This window comes from Geotrypetes seraphini, chromosome 2 (genome assembly GCF_902459505.1).
Source record: "Geotrypetes seraphini chromosome 2, aGeoSer1.1, whole genome shotgun sequence".
In the NCBI taxonomy this organism is placed as follows: Eukaryota; Metazoa; Chordata; class Amphibia; order Gymnophiona; family Dermophiidae; genus Geotrypetes; species Geotrypetes seraphini.
The window spans coordinates 472,731,532-472,752,656 of NC_047085.1; the positions used below are offsets into that span (position 1 = coordinate 472,731,532).

At 45.7% G+C, this 21,125-nt stretch overlaps 1 protein-coding gene across 2 annotated transcripts in view; it reads left to right on the forward strand.

Annotated features, from left to right (window-relative positions):
* Positions 1 to 21,125, forward strand: part of RHEB (Ras homolog, mTORC1 binding) — a 90,329-nt gene that overhangs the window by 54,403 nt on the left and 14,801 nt on the right. The gene's annotated exons all lie outside the window — the stretch shown is intronic.

Here is a 21,125-nt window from a genome sequence, read left to right on the forward strand (position 1 = left end):
TAACCGGTAGATCAAACGAAGTATGGAGGACAAAATAATCTAAATACAGTTACCGTAATTACGGTAAAGTTGTAAATAAACAAAGTTTACAGGTTTATTCAGACATCATCATCACAGTCATCTGAATCCTTGAATCCATCAAAATCCGAATTGTCATCATCGTCATTAAATAAACTGAGCATGGCCTGCAGACGATCCTCGTTTATTTCCGAAGTGATATCGTCATCATCGTCATCATCATCATCATCATCGCTGATATCCATGTTGTTGCCTCCTTCCGCTGCACTGGTAGTAGCCGTAGTGTCATTGGTTTCATAAACAATGCCCGCTTTTCTAAATCCGTTTCGAATGGTATCTGGTGTTATTTTGTCCCATGCTGAAGCCACCCACTTGCAGACTTCTGTGAAAGTTGCCCGCTTCTGCCGCCCCGCGGGTGTGTACTCGTGCGTGCCGCTCTGCATCCACTCGTCCCACTCCTTTCTAATAAAAGTCTTGAATGGATGATTCACTGCGATATCAAGTGGTTGCAGCTTACACGTCAGGCCTCCAGGTATCACAGCGATGTGGGCACGAGTAGAATTAATGTAGGCCTGAACATTTTTTTCTTTGTGGGCAGCCATGGCATCCAAAATTAACAAGGATTTTTTTGCAAAGAATCCACCCGGTCTTGCCCTAAAGCATTTATCTACCCACAATCTCATTACGTCGCAGTCCATCCATCCCTTCTTGTTGCAGTGCACAACCACACTGGTGGGCAGCTTTTCACGGGGCATAGTGACCCTTTTGAAAATGAGCATGGGCTTTAACTTAACCCCGCTAGCTGAGCAACCAAGAACGACTGTAAAACACGTTCTTTCATGCCCAGTTGTGGTGATGGCAACAGATTTAGTACCTGTGGGGGCTATGGTTCTTGTTGCTGGAATGTCGAATGCCATTGGAATTTCATCCATGTTGATGACGTCCTTTGCAGTGATGCCAAGTTCAGATATTTCTTTGGCGACAAAGTCACGGAAATCAATCAATTTTTGCTGCCAGTCATCTGGAAGTCGCTGGCCAACAGTTGTTCTCATTCTAACTGATAGTCCGTTCCTTTTCATAAATTTTGAGATCCATGTGAAGCCAGCTTTGAAGTCGGGTATTCCTCTTCCATTGGCAAGTAGTTTTGCCTTCATCTGAATCGCAACAGTAGAGACTGATTGATTTTGCTCCCTTCTCGCCAGAATCCACTGCTTCAAGTCATCCTCCAGCTGAGGCCATTTTGGTTTGGGCCCACGACGTGCCCGTTTGCGCGGATTGCATTTCTCCAGTTCCTTCTTATCTTTTCTCCATTCACGCACCGATGTTTCTCCAACATCGAACTCTCTCGCTGCGGCCCGGTTGCCTATTTCCTCAGCTTTCGCAACGACTTTAAGCTTAAAGTCTGCTGTATATGACTTTCGTCTCATTCCTGCCATTATGGCGGTACATTTCAATTTAATTGATAAACTCTACTACCAGGTAGATAAATGCAGAATACCAATCTGAAGAGATCAAATTAAAATGTGGGCTCTACATGCAGCATTAATCTTTTATAGGCTTACCCAAAGGCTGAGATGCTGTTGTATAGTCAAAATAGTATTCACTGGGCAAATTACAAGGCCAGATAGAGGGGGGCCACAGCCACGTGGTGAAAAGCACACCACCAGAAAAACAGCCTTGGTGAAAACTAAGCGGCAAGCATGCTCAGACCATTGCGCATGCTTACAGAGCTGGGAGCAGGGCAGGGCGGGCGAATGGAGAGGGACAGCGCACGGAGAGGCGGGGCAGTGCACGGAAGTCGGGGGGGTGAACGGAGAGTCGGGACAGCGCACGGAGAGGCGGGGCAGTGCACGGAAGTCAGGGGGATGAACGGAGAGTCGGGACAGCGCACGGAAAGTCAGGGCAGTGCACGGAAGTCAGGGGGGGTGAACGGAGAGTCGGGACAGCGCACGGAAAGTCAGGGCAGTGCACGGAAGTCAGGGGGGGGTGAACGGAGAGTCGGGACAGCGCACGGAGAGGCGGGGCAGTGCACGGAAGTCAGGGGGGGTGAACGGAGAGTCGGGACAGCGCACGGAGAGGCGGGGCAGTGCACGGAAGTCAGGGGGGGTGAACGGAGAGTCGGGACAGCGCACGGAAAGTCAGGGCAGTGCACGGAAGTCAGGGGGGGGTGAACGGAGAGTCGGGACAGCGCACGGAAAGTCAGGGCAGTGCACGGAAGTCAGGGGGGGGTGAACGGAGAGTCGGGACAGCGCACGGAGAGGCGGGGCAGTGCACGGAAGTCAGGGGGGGGTGAACGGAGAGTCGGGCAGCATGCGCGGTATAATCGTGAGCGCGTTATACCAAAGTTTTTGTGCTTATCATCGTGATTTCTGCGCGCTATACCCGTGTGCGCGTTTTATATGGGTGCGTGTTATTTGCGTGAAAATACGGTATATCAGGGAAAGACTTTGAATGCTATGTCTATTTGACAGCTAATTTTATTGGTGAAGGCTAGTAAAAAAAAACATGTATAATTAACAAGTGCACTCTGCTAAAGGCTTTTTAGAAAGCTGGACATTAATATTATACAAGGAGATATCTGTATTTGTAAATCTCTTATCAAAGATTTAAAGAGTAACAATTTGTTACATTAATTAATTTTTAATAAGATATAAAATATTAAAGATAAGACTAGGTTGGTGGTAAGTGCAATATACTTGCATGTAGAAGGTCCCTAGTTTGAGTCCCAGGTGGGGTCTTATATGCTTTGGAAGGACTTAAAATCTTGGGGACTGGGTCTAATACACTGATGATTCTGTAGAGGTAGTGTTCACAGACCCTGATGACAGGTAGAAGAACTTGTTGTGATGCAGGCCCATGAAATGGCATTCTAGAATAGTGCTCCCAGTTTTGGGACCATTTTTGCAATGACCAATTAGGAAGAGTGGAAAAAGGTAGTCTATTAAAATGAAAATAAAAAGGCTAGGAAAAGAGATAGAGTTCCAGGTTGTTGCAAATAAAGGTTCAGCACACCAGGATCTTGTAACAGCTGGCTTTGAGTGAGCTAAAGAAGCTAGTGACAAGAGATAGTAGGGCCAAAGCATAAGTAAAACTTGATGTTTTTTCCTTGTATATTATGCACACACAAAAAAAAAGGGGGGGGTCAGCTGATAACCACAAGAATTACTCCAATGACTTAGCTTTAAAAATTTTAGATTTTGGGTCAGCCTGGTCATGAAGTACTGCATGCTGCCAAATGACATGATCTACTATTCAGTTTACAAATTGTCTTTTGCTCCCCATGTTAGTGCAAAGACCACAATTACAGCCTTTATGGAGGGAGGGAGGAAAGTTTTGTTTCATCACTGAGGCAGCCAGATTTTAAACTTCATGATACATGTGTTTCTTTAGCCAACCTCATCTGCAATGACCAGGCAGGGGTTCATAAAATGTTTTGTTTTACTGTGTTCCACCTTGTTCATAGATCCAGTTCAGATTACAAAACATCCATAAAATGTTCAAATACCTTAACATGCCTGATAAAATAGTCTCACAATAGCACTGAAACCTAGGTATTTAAATAGAGATCCATAGTGTCATGATTTCAGCATTGGTTCAAGCTAGAAGAAGGAGACAGGAGGAACTATTTGGGTACAAAAGAAAAAAATAGGTGGCAGACATTGGAAAGGGGTGCTTAAAAATACTTCTTGTATTTGTTCCATTTCAATGTTTTCATTTGGAAGGGGGGAGCTCATTTTTTAAGGAGGTTGGTATAACTCTGGTCTTCACTCCTAGTCAGGAGGGCTGCCAACGAATCGGGTTTTTAGAATAACCCTAATGAATATGTATGAGACTTGCATACAATGGAGATAGCAGATACACAGATTTCCTCATGCATAGTCAGTAGGGATATCTTAAAAATCTCACTCTTTATATACTCAAGTTTGCATCTGCTTGACTGAAACATTGTGTATTTGTATGAGTTTGCATGGTTCTTTTTTTCCTATTTTATACTCCTGAAATATGTTTCTAAAAATGCTTGATGATTACTAGTATACTTTGACCTCTAATACAACAGAGCTAATCTATTGGTGGGGGAGAGGAAGGGAGGCTTCTAAAGGGTAGGCCAATGGGCACTGAATTGTCCTATCTGCCAGTATTCCAGTGAAATTGGATGAAGTGTTCATGAATTCCTAGGTACAGGGACACAGGGTGATCTTACAAGATTCTTTATAGGAAAGTAGGTAAAAATGGCAGTGGGACTTCTGTTTCAAAATGCATTAATGTATGGAAAATAAGGCCTGGCCTGGAAAGTGTTTTTTTCTCTAGCTCTATAGATTGATATATTTTACTCAGGCTGTGCATGCACAGCAGTTCCTGTGCAGTGTTGTCTTGGGGGGGGGGGGGGGTCCATCTTAGCTCCTGTTCCCTCCACCCTTCAGCATTCATGACAAGTTGTTCTGCCTAGCCGTACAGTACAACAGGCCAGTACAAAACTTTTTTGACGGCCCACCGATTTCTATAAAGAGAATAGAAAGACACACACCAACTTCTATAATTATTAGAAGAGAGACATTATCATGGATAGAAACTGCATCCTTTAGTCTTTCACAATCTGGGTAGCCCCTCGATGGTCAGACTAGGAGTCATTTCCGTGGGAGGGGCTTCTGGGCAATGTACATGTTCACTCCGCAGATGAGCTATGAGCTTAACATTGAGTGGTTTCTTTTAGTGACATTCGCATGCAATGTTTCTTTCAAGAATTAGTTAGAATGAAGGGATGAGACGTGAATTGTACAACAAATATCAAATTGAGAAAAATGTCTTTTACTGCCAATGTCAGGCAGCTTATAGTACTAAATATTTTACTCAAATGGCCTCAAAATACACAGGACAAGTCAGTGTCCTATAAGGGGAACTTACTTCAATCATAGGCCTGCTCTGGAAAACAAACCAAAGGTTGAAAAAAACAACTCTGCATCAACAAAAACATAACATAAGAATAACCTTACTGGATCAGACCAATGGTCCATCAAGCCCAGTAGCCCGTTCTCACGGTGGCCAATCCAGGTCACTAGTACCTGGCCAAAACCCAAGGTGTAGCAATATTCCATGCTACTGATACAGGGCAAGCAGTGGCTTCCCCTGTGTCTTTCTCAATAACAGACTATGGACTTTTCCTCCAGGAAATTGTCCAAACCGTTCTTAAAACCAACTATACTATCCGCTCTTACCACATCCTCTGGCAACGTGTTCCAGAGCTTAAATATTCTCTGAGTGAAAAAATATTACCTCCTATTGGTTTTAAAAGTATTTCCCTGTACCTTCGAGTGTCCCCTAGTCTTTGTAATTTTTCATGGCGCAAAAAATCGATCCACTTGTACCCGTTCTACTCCACTCAGGATTTTGTAGACTTCAATCATATCTCCCCTCAGCTGTCTCTTTTCCAAGTTGAAGAGCCTTAACCGTTTTAGTCTTTCCTCATAAGAGAGAAGTTACATCCCCTGTTCCATTTTTGTTCGCTCTTCTTTGAACCTTTTCTAGTGCCATATCTTTCTTGAGATAAGGAGACCAGAATTGAACGCAATACTCCAGATGAGGTCGATACAGGGGCATTCTGATATTCTTAGTCTTGTTAACCATCCTTTTATTTTTTTTTAATAATCTCTAGCATCCTATTTGCTTTTTTAGCTGCCGCCAGATCCTTTTCTTGGGCGCTAATCCCCAAGGTGGACCCTAGTATCCAATAACTGCGATTCAGATTATTCTTCTCAATGTTCATCATTTTGCATTTGTCCACATTAAATTTCATCTGCCATTTGGATGCCCAGTCTTCCAATTTCCTAAGGTCCGCCTGCAATTTTTCACAATCCGCATGTGTTTTAACAACTTTGAACAGTTTAGTGTCATCTGCAAATTTAATCACCTCACTTGTCGTTCCAATTTCCAGATCATTTATAAATAATTTAAATAGCACCGGCCCCAGTACAGACCCCTGCGGTACTCCACCGTTTACTCTCCTCCATTGAGAAAAATGACCATTTAACCCTACCTTCTGTTTTCTATCTGATAACCAATTCCTATCCACAACTGAACTTTGCCACCTATCCCATGACACTTTAAATTTTCTTAGGAGCCTCTCGTGAGGAACTTTATCAAAAGCTTTCTGAAAATCTAGATATACTATATCAACCTGCTCACCTTTATCCATGTGTAGTAGTAGAGGGAGATGCCAGACTGGGAAGGGGAGAAAGGAAGGACAGAGATCTTGTGACCATTGGGAGGAGGGAGGGAAGGAGAGAGATGTCAGACCATGGAAACGGGGAGGGAAAGTGACAGAGAGAGGAAGGGAAGGTAAGACATGGAAAAGTAGATCTTGAGAAGAAGCAGAAAAATTGAATGTTAAGTTAATGCCAAAGATGGATGCAAGGCAGAAAGTGAAGGAGAGAAAACCAGTCAATGGATAAGAAGGCACTGGAAACATAGTTAAAAGCACAGAAAAATAAAATCACCCGACAAAGGTAAGGAAAATGATTTTATTTTCAATATAGTGATTGAAATGTCAGGTTTTGAGAATTTATATCTTCTATGTATATGAAAAATGAATGGAAAAAAATTGCATTACAGTTAGTAAAGGGGGTTGGATCTAGGGCGGAGCTTGGGAGGTCTGTGGTTGGGGTATTCTGCCTACAGCAGTGTTTCTCAACTACTTCAAGCTAAGTACCCCCCTGAGTCTAACCAATATCGACAATCAGCCGGCGCCTCTCCTTTCTGGCCCTTTTCCATGCTGGCACCCCCTACTGGTGTCTCATGGCCTCTGCGCATGCTTGGATGTTGGTGTGATGATGCCACGCATGTTTTTTTATGTCATCACAGTGACATCCGTGCACTTCTGGGTACCTCGAGCTATGGCCACTACCTTTAGTGTGCCCCGGCTCCAGAGAGTTTGAGACACACTGCTTTAAGAAACCTTAACATCAAACAAAAACCAGTTGTGTGTCCTAGGCTCCAAATTTTCAGAACCCTTAGAGCTTGGTTGGCCTATACTACTTAATAAAATGTAAACTGAAATGAGAAAAGAGCCCTAACACCCCCCCTCCCGCAATTTCCCACAATTGATGTGCCCTCAAGGTTTTCATAAATTGGTTTCCATTGAGATTAACAAGGCTGAGACAGACTTCAATCCCTAAATTCATATCTCGGTTTTGGAAAAGGATTCCTAATGAAACGGTAGGTTTAGTCAATGTGTCCTGTGAAATCTGAGTTGTTGTTTTGGTTTTTTTTTAAAGCCACTTACTTACCCACCCCCCAGATTTCCTTTGCTTAACAATAACAACAACAAAAAACCCACTAAGGCCAATTGCCAGCAGAAATATGTTCATCAGCCCTCTAGCAATCTGTTTCCATTTTTCTGCTTTCTTTTAAAGATAGCTTTTATTTAGGGATTCCCATTTGCTAGAACTACCCTGGAGAATTATTCAAATACCTACCCTTAGAGCTGTATTAAGCAAGTAACCTACATGTGGAACTAAGAGCCCTGTGAGGCACTGCAGTGGTTTATCAAATTTGAGGGAATGTATAAGAATGTACTATATAACACTCCCTCCTAGGTTCACCTTAAGAGGTAAGAGACTGCAGTGTATAGTGGAAAAGGAGCCCGGATTCCAGACTGAGAGTTAAAATACCTAGAGAGTAGCATAACAGGGAAAACGAGTCATCAAGGGGGTTTTTTCAGGAAGGGCTGTAGTAACCAAAGGAAAGAGCTCCCTTTTTAGATATGTCTCCACTATGTGTTTGAGAAGATAGACTCCCAGGAAATCTTTTCCTGGAGAGTTTGAACTAGTGAGAACAGACTTTATCAGCCTGGCTTAGAGAGAATCTGTTTTTAACCTGCCGTATCCTAGGTTTGTGGTGGACAAGACACTAACCCCAAGAGGACTCTTCATTGACATTATAAGCAATTATATGTGCAAGGCAGCTAACTAGGCATTTAAACAAGCTGTGGTATATTTGGGTTTAAGAAATAGTTATTTTCTTTTGTTTTGTTTTTCTATACCTGGTCCAGCTGATTTGGCTCAGCACTCCACCATCTCACATTTACAGATATTGTGGTAACAGTGAGACTGGCATATTTTAGGTCAGAATGAAGGGAATCTTCGGGATCCCAGTCAGCATGGATTCACCAAGGGTAGGTCCTGCCAATCCAATCTCATCAGCTTCTTTGACTGGGTAACAAGAAAGTTGGACTTGGGAGAGTCTTTAGACGTCGTGTACCTGGACTTCAGTAAAGCTTTTGACAGTGTCCCACACCGCAGGCTGCTAAGCAAGATGGAATCGATGGGGTTAGGAGAGACACTAACTGCATGGGTCAATGATTGGCTGAGTGGCAGACTTCAGAGGGTGGTGGTTAATGGTACCCTCTCTAAAACATCGGAGGTGACCAGTGGAGTGCCGCAGGGCTCGGTCCTGGGTCCACTCCTTTTCAACATATTCATAGGGGATCTGACTCAAGGGCTTCAAGGTAAAATAACACTATTCGCCGATGACGCCAAACTATGTAATATAGTAAGTGAATGCAGTTTACAGAATTATATGGCGCAGGCAGTGTTCCCGCTAAGCTGCGCTGGCCTGCGCTCGCGCACAAAATATTACATCGCAGCGCACAAGTTTCTCTTCACAGCGCACACACGCGTCGCAAAGGTAAGGGGAGGTAAGGTAAGGGGACGCATTGGGGGGATTGCACTTCCCCACAATTGCCATGCTTCGGTTCCTCTTCTTCCTTCCTTCCTCCCCCCCCCCCCCCCCCCGCGGGACCCTGCGGCACCATCAACTCTTACTCCCTCTAATGTCGGCCCTGCAGCTCCAGACTTCCTCGCACCTTCTCCCCTCCCCCTTTGGATCGCTATTATTTTAAATGTTATAGCCGCAGAGCTGTATCCATCAGTGGAGATGTCTAACCTCGGCCTGCCCCGGAACTCTTACTGCAACAGTGACTTCCTGTTCCTGCCTAGACGGGCGGCTGCTGCAGTAAGAGTTCCGGGGCAGGCCGAGGTTAGACATCTCCACTGATGGATACAGCTCCGCGGCTATAACATTTAAAATAATAGCGATCCAAAGGGGGAGGGGAGAAGGTGCGAGGAAGTCTGGAGCTGCAGGGCCGACATTAGAGGGAGTAAGAGTTGATGGTGCCGCAGGGTCCCGCAGGGGGGGGGGGGAGGAAGGAAGGAAGAAGAGGAACCGAAGCATGGCAATTGTGGGGAAGTGCAGAGCTGCAGGGAAGAGTGTTGCGGTACCCAGCTGGAGGGAGAAGGAAGATGAGGGAGGGAATTAAAGGAGATGCCAGGGCTTGGAGCGTAGGAGGAAGGTATGCCAGTCTAAGGGAAAAGGAAGGGGGAGATGTGAGAGCATGGAGGGGGAGCGAAAGATGGAAGGAAAGGAGAGAGATGCCAGAGAATCAGGGAAGGGGAGATACCAGACTATGAGGAGAGGTGTGGGAGAGGGAAGGCGAGGAGAGAGATGCCAGACCAATGGGGTGAAAGGAGAGATGGAAGGGGGAGGCATACAGTTTCTGGAAGGGGCATAGAAGGAGAGAAGATGCCATATAGGGGAAGAGAGACGGCAGACAGTGGATGGAAGGAAGAGAGTTACAAGAAGATGAGGAAAGGAGAAACCACAGAAGACAAAGGTAGAAAAAAATTTCTATTTATTTATTGCTTTAGGAGACATGTGTCACTGTTTCTGTGAAGCATTGTATGCAGAGTCCAGCTTCTTGCTGGTTCAATTTAACCTTTGTCTATGTATTTTTATTTTATCCCCCCTTTTACAAAACTGTGAAGCGTTTTTAGCACCAGCCTTGGTGGTAGCAGCTCTGATGCTCAGAATTTTATGAGCATCAGAGCTGTTACCTCCGTAGCTAAAATCCACACTACAGTTTTGTAAAAGAGGGAGGGGTTAGTTTGTGATTACATATTCCTTACTAGGCGAAGGTGTTTTCTGTGTTCTGTGTGTTCGAAAGACATGGTTTTCTGTTAGGATTGACGGTGTAGGATTGATCTGTGCTGGTCTGGCTTGTTTAGTTTTACAATGGGTGTATTGATGTACTGTTCACTGCAATATGTAAGATGCTGCCTTTTCCTAGGTACTCATGTGTGACGTGTGGCTTGTTACTAAAAATCACGTTTTTCGTACAGATGGGGGGGGGGGGGTGCCAAAAAATGATGGGCCCCGGGTGTTACATATGCTAGGTACACCACTGCATTATGTAAAGATACCAGAAAGCTGGCGAAGCAAAAACTTTAAGTAAATTGTTATTCTTCTAAGTTTTGAGTATTTAACCCTCCCACAATCTCATGGGCACTCGTTTCAAGTTTCAAGTTTATTGAGATTTTGATTTAAACGCAATATCAAATATTTTCAATGTGTATAACAAAAATAAATTTTGGGAAATAAATAAAACCATTTGAACAATAAACATACAAACATATCCATAGATGATTAAAATTACATAAGGAGTACAAGGATAAACTACATTTGTTTAAAAATGCGTCCTCTGCGCCTGCTCATAAATTTGTGGAGTATGTAATTTGTCGCTCATGCATATTTTTTTTTGCACACACCTCATCAATCCTTAGAGGGAACACTGGGCGCAGGACCTGCTTACATTGGAAAGTTGGTCCTCAACCTGGCAGCTAGGCTTAAATGCTAAGAAATGTAAGGTCATGCACCTCGGAAGCGGAAATCCATGCAGGACGTACTTCTTGAACGGAGAAACTTTAACTAGAACTTCAGCAGAACGAGATTTAGGAGCAATCATCAGTGCAGACATGAAAACTGCCAATCAAGTGGAGAAGACTTCATCTAAGGCAAGGCAGATATTGGGTTGTATCAATAGAAGTTTCGTTAGCCGAAAGCCTGAAGTCTTAATGCCATTGTACAGGGCCACGGTGAGACCTCATCTGGAGTACTGTGTGCAATTCTGGAGGCCACATTACAGTAAAGATGTGCGCAGAATTGAATCGGTTCAGCGGACGGCCACCAGGATGATCTCGGGGCTCAAGGGTCTCTTGTACGAAGAGAGACTGAACAAATTGCAGTTCTATACTCTTGAGGAACGTAGGGAGAGGGGAGACATGATCGAAACATTTAAGTACCTCACGGGACGTGTCGAAGTGGAAGATGATATTTTCTTTCTCAAGGGACCCTCGGCCACAAGAGGGCACCCGCTCAAACTCAGGGGCGGAAAATTTCATGGCGACACCAGAAAGTATTTCTTCACAGAGAGAGTGGTTGATCATTGGAAAAAGCTTCCAGTGCAGGTGATCGAGGCAGACAGCGTGCCAGACTTTAAGAATAAATGGGATACCCATGTGGGATCCCTACGAGGGTCAAGATAAGGAAATTGGGTCATTAGGGCAAAGACAGGGGGTGGGTAAGCAGAGTAGGCAGACTTGATGGGCTGTAGCCCTTTTCTGCTGTCATCTTCTATGTTTCTATGTTTAGATAGGTTAAAGGAGGTAACTTTGTGTAAGAGAAGGATCTGGGAGACGTTTTAGTTAGAGCCCAGTAGAGAGGGAGGGTGTGGATATGTTTACATTGCTTTTAGTAAACAGACAAAAATTGGAACCAATCCCACAAAAAAAATGGGAATGGGTAAAACAACCAGCTGATGGATCATGAACCACAATTTTGCACGAAAAGATAAGCCTTCAAGGAATCTTTATTTACAGCAATGAGACCTGACACGGTCTTGTGTTTCAGCATACACAAGACAAGAGCGTGCCTCGAGATCACGTTGAAAACCACATGAACAAAGGCTCCACTTGAATATGAAGATAACTTATTGTGCTTGTGCTAGATGATTGTTAATTGATACATAGGGCCCAATTCACTAAAGTCAGCAATCGTTGCTATAGCGACGATTACTGCAATCTGACTTGATTCACAAAACTACCCACCGCATGTTTCCCCCCTCGATCACCCATTTCTCGATCCAGCCATGCAGATTTGTAAAACCCCATGCAAAATAGCCAAGCGATTGATTCACTAACATTTACTTGGCTATTTTGCATCGGGTTTTACGATCCTAAAATCCAACTGCTGTAGACCTGTCGGTAACTGTTATCTATAAACATTAAATAGGAGATGCATAAAGAGCAAATAGTTATATCTATCCCCATAATTAGTATCAAGAGGAAAAGAACCAGAGGGTAGTAATTTCTTCTTTTCAAAAAAGTGAAAAAACACTTTGATCCTTATTCGAAAAATATCTCAATTTATTAATGCCCACAAAAAAGGCACAAAAATTCAATGTTCAATGTATTTCTTCAATGTCTTAAAAACAAATGGATTCCCTTAAAATGGGTTCCTTTTTTAAAAAATTTATGAGTTACCCAGAATATCCTACTACTAACCAAGGAGAACATCAGAAATTTTTACCTAGGGCAGGGATCATGGGGCCTCCTAGTGCACAGCTATTTCAGCACCTGTTTCACTAGCCCCAGTTATTTAATCATTTGTTCTTCCCCCCCCCCCCCCCAACCTCCCTATTTCTATAATTTTGTATCTTTCTTACAATTAATTGTATCTAAAACATGCTTCAAAGCAACAAAAATTTACTCCCGCTAAAGCCTTGCAAAGCTGTACTTAACTATCCTATAGGATTCCAGCGTTGGCAAAAATAGGGATGGTGTAAAATGCGGTTTACAAAAGGTTATAAAATGAAAAAATCCATGAGAGAGAACATAACAGGAAGGCTTAGAATAGGAACAATCCTCCAGCTGGTTACCAAAAACAGCTGTGGTGTCCAAAGGTAGGTCTGGAAGAAAAAGGGAACTGTCCTTTCTGCATATATGAAAGTGAACCTTTGGGGCCAGACCTGGGTTGAAAAAAAGCTGTCTTCAACCTGATGCATCCTGTTTGGAGTTGGGCAAGAAACTAATCTTGGGAGGATTTTTCAATTATGTTATAAGTAACTATATGTGCAAGATAGCCTGCAAGCTGCAGTATATTTTGGTTTAAGAGAGATTTTCTTGTTTAAATTCCATATATGATCCAGCTTTCTGTGGAAGCTCTGTGCTCAACCCTGGCTCACGCTGTCACTTAGTTTCTTTAAAAAAAAAAAAAAAAAAGGGAAACTTTATGTGTAGGGTTTCATCAGCTGACATGACACACTTGTGAGATGTTTTATCGCACTATCCACAGAGAAGAATCATTATCCCAGGACAAGCAGGCAGCATATTCTTAACGTATGGGTGACGTCATCGACGGAGCCCCGGTATGGACACTTTTAACTAGAAAGTTCTAGTTGGCCGCACCGCACATGCGCGGGTGCCTTCCCGCTCGACGGAGGAGAGCGTGGTCCCCAGTTTCTTCGTTTCCGCGGAGCGAAGAAGACGCATGTGCTTTCAACGGCTGTTGAAATCTCTGTTTTTGCCTTCCCGCTCGCGCTATTTTCTTCCTTTTTTTGTTCTTTTTCCTTCGGATTTCGTTTTTCGTTCTATCTTGCAAATAAAAAAACTTTGTTTTTTCTTTATTTTTCGGGCCGGCCCCGGCGGGGCCTGTTGCCAACATACAGGCCTCCGGTTTTGATTTTGCGGAGGCCGTGTTCCCCTTCATGCCCCCTCAGCCGGGCTTTAAGAAGTGCCAGCGGTGTGCACGCCCGACATCTCTCACTGACCCGCACAATTGGTGCCTAAAGTGCCTGGGTCCAGAGCATCGGGCTGACACCTGCACCCGCTGTGCTACTCTTAAAAAACGTACTTTGAAAAATAGACAGATCCAACAGAATATCCTTTTCGGTACTGGATCTGCCATGGAATCGGCCTTGCTGTCAACGGCGCCGCAAAAGTCGGCACCGACTACGACGACGCCTGATCCTTCCTCGGGGTCGCTGGCACCAGGTAAGCCGGCTAAGAAGCCTTCCACTTCCCTTGAGCGCCCTCCTGCCACACCGGCGACGCCAGTCCTCCCGGCATCACGCCGACCCCGCAAACACTCCGCCCCGATTTCGGTGAGTGCCTCGTCATCAGCATCCTCATCGCCGGGGCATGGAACGGCACCTATGGTACCGACAAAGAAAAAAGCGGTACCGGTGCCCCCTCTGGACGACCGCATTGCGGCCATACTCCAAAGCCAATTGCAAGAGCAACTGCAACAGCAACTCCAGCACTTGTTGCCCGCAATTTTGGCCCCACTCCTTCCGGTACCAGACCGGCCCGAGCCTCGCACCATACCGCCGGTGTCGACACCATCGGTACTGTTGAACACCTCCATGCCGGTACTCGCGGCTGAACCACTTAATCCTCCAGTACAAACACGCTCTGATGCCGACCCTCCCCGACATCGAGACCGACACCAGTCCCCCCGAGACCAGGACCGGCATCGATCTTCCTCCCCCGGTACCGTCTCGATGCGCTCTGGCAAATCTCTCTCTAAGACTCGCCACACTAAGCCGTCCGCACCACCGTCCCGTCCTGCGCACACCGACGTCAGGGACCCGGACTTATGGGAAGAATCCCCACCCGGTACCGATGATGAGGCTTCCTCAACGGACGAGGAACCATCGATGGTCGATACCAGTTCCAAACCTGAACAGTCCTCATTCACAAAATTTCTCAGGGAAATGTCGGCGGCTCTGTCGATCCCTTTGGAATCCGACTCTAAGAAGTCCCAGGCTTTCCTGGAAGCCCTGGACTTCGAACAACCTCCCAAAGAATTTTTAAAGTTACCCGTCCATGACATCTTGCGGGAAACTTTTTACAAAAACTGGGAAAATCCTCTCACGGTACCGGGTGCCCCTCGAAAACTGGATAGTTTATACAGGGTCATTCCTATCCCGGGGTTCGACAAACTTCAACTACCCCATGAATCCCTTCTAGTGGATTCCACCTTGAAGAAAACCCAGGGCTCCAGTGTTTATGCCTCCACCCCTCCTGGCAGAGAGGGCAGAACAATGGATAAATTTGGCAAGCGCCTTTATCAGAATTCCATGCTTGCCAACAGGGCTAATAATTACACCTTCCACTTCTCCTTCTATATGAAGCATTTGGTGCAACAACTCCTCCTTACAAAAGTACATCCCTGAGCGTAAGATCCCGGTTTTCCAACAACAAATCTCCAGTTTGCTCCAACTCCGGAAATTTATGGTGCGATCCATTTATGACTCTTTGGAGCTGACCTCTCGAGCATCTGCCATGGCTGTTGCCATGAGGCGCTTGGCCTGGCTGAGAGTTTCTGACCTCGACATTAATCACCAAGACCGCCTAGCTAATGCACCTTGTCTTGGTGATGAACTATTCGGGGAGTCCCTGGACTCAACTACCCAGAAACTATCAGCACACGAGACCAGGTGGGATACCCTAATCAAACCTAAAAAGAAGACTCCACCTGCTCGCCCCTACAAACAGCAGTCTTCCTACCAACGCAGGTTCTCGGCCAGACCTCTCAACCCGCCTCAGCAACAACAGCCTCCCCGGCCTCGTCAGCAGCACCAAACTCAGGCACGTTTACAGTCTCACCAACCTGCCAAGCCTCTCCCACAGTCGAAACCATCTCAGCCCTTTTGACTCTTTTCTCCAGGGCATAGCCAGTCTCCCGCCATCAATGCCTCTTCCTCAGCCGATAGGAGGCCGCCTTCAACTCTTCCTCAACCGTTGGGAGGTCATTACATCAGACCTGTGGGTCCTCAACATCATTCGCCACGGCTACTCTCTCAACTTCCAGACTCTTCCACCAGACAATCCTCCCATAGAGTCTGTTTCTCACTCCTCTCAATCCCCCCTCCTCCTGAGGGAGGTCCAATCCCTTCTTCTTCTCAATGCCATCGAAGAGGTACCCCCAGACCAAAGGGGTCAGGGATTCTACTCCCGCTACTTCCTGGTTCCCAAGAAGACAGGAGACTTCCGTCCCATCCTCGATCTTCGGAACCTCAACAAGTGTCTGGTCAAGGAAAAATTCAGGATGCTCTCCCTTGCCACGCTTTACCCTCTTCTCTCATCACGACTGGCTATGTTCCCTAGACCTCAAAGAGGCCTACACTCACATTCCAATCCATCTGACTTCACGTCACTACCTCCGATTTCAGGTACAGTACCACCACTATCAGTACAAAGTGCTACCCTTTGGCCTCGCATCATCGCCCAGGGTGTTCACCAAGTGCCTTATTGTGGTGGCGGCCTTCCTCAGGTCTCACAACCTCCAGGTGTTCCCATACTTGGACGATTGGTTGGTGAAAGCTCCTACGTCTCCGCTTGTGCTACAAGCCACTCAACACACCATCTCTTTCCTCCATCTCCTGGGGTTCGAGATCAACTACCCCAAGTCACATCTCCTCCCCACACAGCGACTTCAGTTCATTGGTGCCGTCCTCGACACCACTCTGATGAGGGCGTTTCTCCCCTCAGACCGCCAACGAACCCTGCTCCATCTCTGCCGTCAGGTGCTCCTTTGTCGCTCTATTCCGGCTCGGCAAATGATGATCCTCCTGGGCCACATGGCCTCGACAGTCCATGTGTTCCTCTGGCACGACTCCACCTCAGGACACCTCAATGGACTCTAGCCAACCAATGGTCACAGCCCACGGATCCTCTTTCTCATCCCATCTCTGTGACATCGTCTCTTCAGCAATCTCTTCAGTGGTGGTTGAACTCCTCAAATCTTTCCAGGGGTCTACTCTTTCATCTACCCCCTCACTCCATGATCATAACCACAGATGCCTCCCCCTATGCATGGGGAGCTCACATGGGAGATCTTCGCACCCAGGGACTCTGGACCCCTCAGGATTTCCTGGAACTCAGGGCCATGTTCTATGCGCTCAAGGCCTTCCAGCACCTTCTCTATCCTCAGGTTCTTCTCCTGTGCACAGACAACCAAGTCGCCATGTACTACATAAACAAGCAAGGCGGCACCGGATCTCCCCTCCTTTGTCAGGAGGCCATCCGCATCTGGACTTGGGCCACGGCCCGCAGTCTCTTCCTCAAGGCCGTCTATATCCAGGGCGAACAGAACTCCCTGGCCGACAACCTCAGCTGCATCCTTCAACCTCACGAGTGGACTTTGGATCCTCCCACACTCCACTCCATCTTTGCTCTCTGGGGCACTCCTCAGGTGGACCTCTTTGCAGCTCCTCACAACCATCAACTGCCCCAGTTCTGCTCCAGACTCTACTCTCCTCATCGTCTGACCCCGGATGCATTCCTGCTCGACTGGACGGATCGGTTCCTCTATGCCTTTCCTCCACTGCCTCTAATGTTGCGGACGCTATTCAAACTCCGCAGAGACAGAGCCACCATGATTCTCATCGCTCCTCGGTGGCCTCGCCAACACTGGTTCTCCCTCCTGCTCCAGCTCAGCTCCAGGGAGCCCATTCCTCTTCCTGTATTTCCTACTCTACTTACACAACAGCATCAGTCTCTACTACATCCCAATCTGTCCTCGCTCATCACCTGACAGCTTGATTTCTCTCGGGCTGACCTCTCCAGAGAATCTGTCTCAGCCTGTCCGTCGTATTTTGGATGCCTCCAGGAAACCGGCCACCCTCCAATGTTACCATCAGAAGTGGACCCGGTTCTCCTCTTGGTGTCTACTTCATCATCACAATCCCACCTCATTGGCGGTGGAAACTGTACTGGACTATTTGCTTTCTCTCTTCGACGCTGGCCTCAAGTCTACCTCAATCAGAGTCCACCTCAGTGCCATCACTGCGTTTCATGAGCCTTGCCATCACTGCGTTTCATGAGCCTGTCCTCGGAAAACCTCTCACGGCTCATCCCCTGGTTTCCCGGTTCATGAGAGGCCTCTTCAATGTCAAACCACCGCTGAAGCCTCCTCCAGTCGTCTGGGACCTGAATGTGGTCCTCTCAGCCCTCATGAAACCTCCATTTGAGCCTCTTGCCACAACTTCACTCAAATTTCTGACATGGAAGGTGCTTTTCCTCATTGCCATCACCTCTGCCAGGAGGGTTAGTGAGCTGCATGCACTGGTTGCTGACCCACCTTTCACGGTTTTTCACCATGACAAGGTGGTTCTGCGTACCCATCCTAAATTCCTTCCCAAGGTGCTCTCGGACTTCCACCTCAACCAGTCCATTGTATTTCCTGTCTTTTTCCCTAAACCCCACTCTCATCCTGGGGAACAGGCGTTGCACACGCTGGACTGAAAACGTGCCCTGGCATACTACCTTGACCGTACCACAGCTCACCGCACGTCACCTCAGCTCTTTCTGTCCTTCGACCCTAACCGTTTAGGTCGTCCTGTCTCTAAACGAATGCTTTCCAACTGGCTTGCTGCCTGCATTGCGTTCTGTTATGCTCGGGCCGGTCTCTCACTGGAAGGTGCTGTCACGGCCCACAGAGCTATGGCTGCTTCTGTGGCTTTCCTCTGCTCCACGCCCATCGAGGAGATCTGCAAAGCTGCCACTTGGTCCTCAGTTCACACATTCACTACTCACTACTGTCTGGATGCCTTCTCCAGACGGGATGGGCACTTCGGCCAATCTGTGTTACAAAATCTATTTTCCTAATGGCCAACCATCCCTCCTCCCTCTCTGTTAGCTTGGAGGTCACCCATACGTTAAGAATATGCTGCCTGCTTGTCCTGGGATAAAGCACAGTTACTTACCGTAACAGGTGTTATCCAGGGACAGCAGGCAGATATTCTTACGACCCACCCACCTCCCCGGGTTGGCTTCTTAGCTGGCTTATCTTAACTGGGGACCACGCTCTCCTCCGTCGAGCGGGAAGGCACCCGCGCATGCGCGGTGCGGCCAACTAGAACTTTCTAGTTAAGTGTCCGTACCGGGGCTCCGTCGGTGACGTCACCCATACGTTAAAAATATCTGCCTGCTGTCCCTGGATAACACCTGTTATGGTAAGTAACTGTGCTTTACAGGTAAGAAAATTTGGTGTCATTTAAATTGAAGTGGTATAGTGCTGTTTCTCAATGTAATTTTCTTTTGAATTTCTCAATTTGCAGCCAGTTTATGGTTTATTTAGATTTGCTAAGAAAATGAAGAAAAAACTACAATTGATGAAAAAGAGAACAGTAATCTAACTCTTATTTGTTTCATCTCATCTTGTGTGGGGTTTTTTGTTGTTGGGTGGATGGGGGGTTTCTTTTATTTTTATTAAGAATTTGAAAATTATATCCAAGAACATACTTGTTTAGGAAATACAGAAACAATTGTACAAACAGAAAATTCAAAAAATAAAATAATCCGTAAGTCTTTCTTAGACCACAATCAAATCAAGAATCAAGAAATTCAGGTGAAATTAAAGAGGAGATTATTCTATCTTAGAAAACAATTAAGGTATGGCTTAACAGTTTTCCCACTACTCAAATTAAACTGTTCAATAACACTAAGCATTCCCGGTAACCAATTTCTTCATATCAATGCATGCCCTTAGTTGTTCTGGGGAAAAGAACACATATTTTATCAAACATTTACAAGGATAGGAGAGCAGAAACGAAGCACCCAAGGAAACCACTTCAGGTCTCATGGCAAGAAATAACTTCCTTCATTCTTGAGTTTGGCTATTAATGTCTGGAAATATCCAGACTTTTTTTTACCACAAAATGGTACCTGAGAATTTCTAAAGAACATTTTAAAGACAGCATTAGTGTCCTGTTCAAACACAAAAGACACCAATAAGGTTGCTCTTTCAGTATTTTCAATAATAGTAGATTAGATTCCAATAAACCTGTAACATTTAAAGGAGTATTAACTGGATTTAGTTGTAAATTTACTGGTTCAGATCCCATTTCTTTTTTCTTTGGCAAATAGTAAATACGATTTACTGGTGGAATATTATCAGAAAAAAAGCTTAGAATTTCAGACAAGATATTTTTTCAATAGTTCAATGGGAGTCATCACCAGAGATTTAGGAAAGTTCAGAATTCTTTATATTCAATCTGCGATTAAAGTTTTCTATCTGTTCAATCTTCCTGTTAAGAGCAATTCTTTCATTTACCATCCCAGACGTTAAGTCTTCAAGTTTCTCTGTCTTGTCCGATACCTTTTTCAGTTCTTGAGAAAATTCTACTTTAGTCCCATCCAATTTCTTTCCCAGAATATCAACTGTACTTACTAAAGCTGAAACTTCGCTTGAAGTCCTTGATACTGAGGTGTTTAGTGTATGGAGAGCTTCCTAAATGCTCTCCAGGGTGATTGCTGCCATTTTCACTAGCTGGGGAGTAACCTACACTACCCTGCCCAACTCTCCATGCTCCTCTCCGAATTTCACGGCAGTTGCCCCTTGGATTGGGGTTTCTCTGGACGAATACTCCTCACCGGGAACCACCAGCTGTGCCGCGGCAGGAGGCGGCGGAGGAACAGAGCCCGGAGGGGAGAGTGAAATGTTGAACTCCAGCTCCTCAGCGGCTCCTCCTGCTGAGGAGACAGCAGACTGCACTCCGGGCACTTGTGGAGATGAGGTGAAGACAAAACTTAGCATAGATCGCTGAGCAGGTAGGGAAGTGCCTGCCGCCAAGGGTTCAGGCCGCACATTCCCTTTTCTCTTTGTATGAGGCATTTTTCGAGGAAACAACGGGAGCTCTGTTCTTTAGCTCAGAAAAGCTCCACTATGCTGTTGCCATCTTGGATTTAGGTGTCCCATCTTGTCTCTTAAAATTACAGTTAGTTTAAAATATTGCTGTTAAACTATTTATTGCACTATACACCTTAAACATGTTAACTCCTTTATTCATGTCAAGCCATTGGCTTCCCTCTTGTATTGACCTGAAAGTACTGCATTCTGGCCAGCCCTTACGTCTTTTTATTCTATTTTTTGTCTTGATACATTTGCGCAATAATAGTGTGTGCATGCTCCTTTCCTGCACCTTCTGGAGCTTACTTAAATACCAGTGGCAAAGCCAGACATTAATTGTTTTTTGAATGTGGGGGGAACCAATAGATAACATGGGTGAGCACTAGCCCCCTCCTCATAAATGTAAATGACAATTTACTTGGTAGTACAGGCAGTCCTTGAATTACGGACGCCTGATTTAAGTACAACTTGTACTTAAGAACGCGGTTGTGGCTTCATTTGATTTCACTATGCAATATTTCCAGTGGCATAGACTTCTATACATTTCCTGTAGCAAATTCAGGAGTAATGCATGGCCACATAGTCTG